This window comes from Oryctolagus cuniculus, chromosome 17 (assembly GCF_051225735.1).
Source record: "Oryctolagus cuniculus isolate XC-2025 breed Fujian yellow rabbit chromosome 17, ASM5122573v1, whole genome shotgun sequence".
NCBI classification, from domain to species: domain Eukaryota; kingdom Metazoa; phylum Chordata; class Mammalia; order Lagomorpha; family Leporidae; genus Oryctolagus; species Oryctolagus cuniculus.
In genome coordinates, this window is record NC_142883.1 from 43,610,583 (window position 1) to 43,614,029 (window position 3,447).

General features: G+C 41.6%; 1 pseudogene; it reads left to right on the forward strand.

Moving 5' to 3' along the window:
- Positions 1-2,803: 2,803 nt before the first annotated feature.
- Positions 2,804-3,210, forward strand: LOC100349856 (small ribosomal subunit protein eS17 pseudogene; annotated as a pseudogene).
- Positions 3,211-3,447: the final 237 nt, after the last annotated feature.

Consider the following 3,447-nt stretch of genomic DNA (forward strand, 5'->3'; position numbering starts at 1 on the left):
GGAGAGGTTAACCTTCCATGTTCAATGCTGCTAGCGGATCAGTATGAGGAATGAGAACTGGCCTTTGATTTTAGCAACACAGAGTTCATTAGTGATGCCAGAAAAAGCAGCTTTAGTGGTGTGGTGGGGTGAAATCCTGACTACAGTGTGTCTAGAAGAAAATGGGAGTGAACCAATTCCTTGTCTTGAAAATTAGTAAGTAAAGTGGGAAGATCGAGCACTTATCCTCTTTTTCTTCAGGGTAACCAAAAATCAATGAAAAGAAATTTCTTATTAGAAGCATTCGCTTTGCAAACAAGGAAAGGACAAGAGAATCTCATTGTTTTGCAGCTCCCAGTGAATTGAGTGGATCTCCACAAAGCTCACCAATGGCACTATGAAAAGACACTGTGTGCTCCTGAATACAAAGGAATCTAAATCTGATTAAGCCTCCAGATCTAACTATCAACTTACAAAAACCACAGGGAGAGAAGAATCCATTTAGCCACACCACAGGGATGCAGTCAGGAAATTAGTCTATGGGAAAGTCTCCAGGAAAAATAGTCTGGTTTTTCAACAAAAACATTGCAAAAATGAAAAAAAGAGATGGAGAAAGAACCTATAGACTAAAAGAAATTTAAAGGTAAATTAGCAAATTATAATAATGACCTTTATTTATGTCTTGATTCAAATGAGCAAATTGAAAAAAAAGCCCGAGATTTGAAATAATTGAAAATTCACTGACTGGACATTTGATTATTTTAAAGAATCACTATTATTTTTAGGATGTGACATAGTGTTGTAGGTCTTTTTTGGTAGAGTGTTCATATCCTTTAGAAATACATATTGAAATATCTTTAAATGAAATTAGATATTTGGGATTTGCTGCAAAATTTTGCAAGGCAGGGTGAGAGATAAAAAAAAAGATTGGTCACAAACTGATAATTATTGACACTTGGAAGACAGACATGTAGGAATATATTAAGCCATTTTCTCTTCTGTGTATGTTTGAAATGTGTATAATAAAAAGACTTAAAATTGTTTTTGTTAATATTTAATTTAAAAGTCCGAGAGACAGAGAGAGAGACAAAGACTGAGAGAGAGAGCAAGATCTTTCACTGCTGGTTCACTTACCAAATGCCTGCAAGAGCTGAGCCAGGCTGAAGCTGGGATATGGGGTGGCAGGGACCTAAATACTTGAACCATCACCTGCTGCCTCCCAGGGCACACATTGTAAGGAAGCTTAAATTGAAAGCAAAACGGGGACTCAATCTCAGGAACTCCAATTTAGACATGAGCATACAAAGTGGCATCTTAATCACTGCCCCAAATCCTTGCCCCAATAAAAAAATTAATAAAAATAAAAGCAAAGAAAAGAAAAAAATGAGAAAATAAGTACAGACAATTCTTTCAGGTAGATTTCTGTAAAAAGGACCAGAGAAATGAGGCAGTAGCAAGTACTATTTTATTTAGTCCTCAATGACAACCTTTGAAGTAGCCACCATTATTATCTCTATTTTACAAATACAATGACAAAGTTATAGGAGGGTTGGTAACCTGTGCAGAATTACACATCAAATGGGATTCATATCATGTAGTCTGGCTCCAGAGCTCTTACTCTTCAATACACCATGATTAGTATGTTAAATGTAGGGAAATACATGGCTAGCTTTGCATTTTGGATTGTCTCGACAGATTTGTGGGAGAAAATGTTGGAGGCAAGGTAGACATCTACTACAATAGTTTAGGAAGAGCTGATGATGACCCGAACCAGGACAGTGGAAGCCAGTGAGAGACATGGAAGAATTATAAGCTGTATGGACATAGCACTGACCAGTAGATCTTGGTAGGGTTAGGAGAACAAGAGTGAAGAGGGCATCAAATGTGGATCTTGGGGCCGGCGCCGCGGCTCACTAGGCTAATCCTCCGCCTAGCGGCGCTGGCACACCGGGTTCTAGTCCCGGTTGGGGCGCCGGATTCTGTCCCGGTTGCCCCTCTTCCAGGCCAGCTCTCTGCTGTGGCCAGGGAGTGCAGTGGAGGATGGCCCAGGTGCTTGGGCCCTGCACCCCAGGGGAGATCAGGAAAAGCACCTGGATCCTGGCTCCTGCCATCGGATCAGCGCGGTGCGCCGGCCGCGGCGGCCATTGGAGGGTGAACCAACGGCAAAGGAAGACCTTTCTCTCTGTCTCTCTCTCTCACTGTCCACTCTGCCTGTCAAAAACAAAAAACAAAAAAACAAAACAAAAAAAAAAAAACAAAACAAAAAAAATGTGGATCTTGGGTTTACAAGTTAGTTCAGTGAAACAGTTGAGATAAAGACAAGGCAAGGAATGGGTTCATTTGGGATATATTAAATACCTGTAGTGCTCCCTGTTTGGGGAAGGGTATAATAATTGAGATTACCTTCCCTTACTGGCACAGGTGGTCTCACTGGTAAGCATCTTGTTAGTAACTACAAAGGATGGTTTCCTGTTTGGGGAAGAAGGTGAGCATTATTTTCACCTGGATGCCCATCTGAGACAGAAAAGAGGTGAGGAAGTAACATGGTGTCTTCAGATTCTCTCCTAAATTCTTGCTTCCTGAATCTGATTTCCCAGGGCCACCTCCTTTCCATCCACTAGGCATGACTGCACAGGTCTTGGCTTTCATTCTAGGTAATTTCACATAGCAAAAGGATACAAACTTGGGAACTGGACACATGTCATACATTAGCTATGTGACATAGGGTAAATTTCCAAGTCTTAGTTTCCCCAGCTTCAAATGGGGATAATTATACCTGTCTCTTAAGATTAAATGAGTCCTCTTTCACTCAGGACCCGTCAACATGGGCTGTGTTCACATCAAAACCGTTTAAAAAGTAGCCCAGGTCATCAATGAGAAGTACTATACCTGCCTGGGCAACAACTTCCACACCAACAAGCACATATGCAAGGAGATCACCATCATCCCTAGCAAGAAGCGCAGCAACAAGAACACAGGTGTGTCACACACCTGATGAAGTGGATTCAGAGAGGCCCTGTGAGAGGCATCTCCATCAAACTGCAGGAGGAGGAGGAGAGAGGAGAGACAACTATTGTTCCTGAGGTCTCAGCCCTGGGTCAGGAGATCACTGAAGTAGACCCTGACACTAAGGAAATGCTGAAGCTTTTGGACTTCGGCAGGCTGTCCAACCTGCAGGTCACTCAGCCTACAGCTGGGATGAATTTCAAAATACTATGTGGAGCCATTTGAACCTTTCTGCTTTGCTGTCATATTTTCAATAAATGTGGAACAACCAAGAAAAAATTAAATGTGTGATTGAATTAAAGAGCATAACAGAGGCAATTGTGTGCTCAATGACTGTTAGTTTTGTATCACATGCCCTTTGTGAGATTCATGGGTTGTGATATCTCCATGCCCTGACGATGTCTGTGAGTCATATTCTGCATATGGACAGAACAAGGACAGCAAGATTTGATTGCCTTAGCT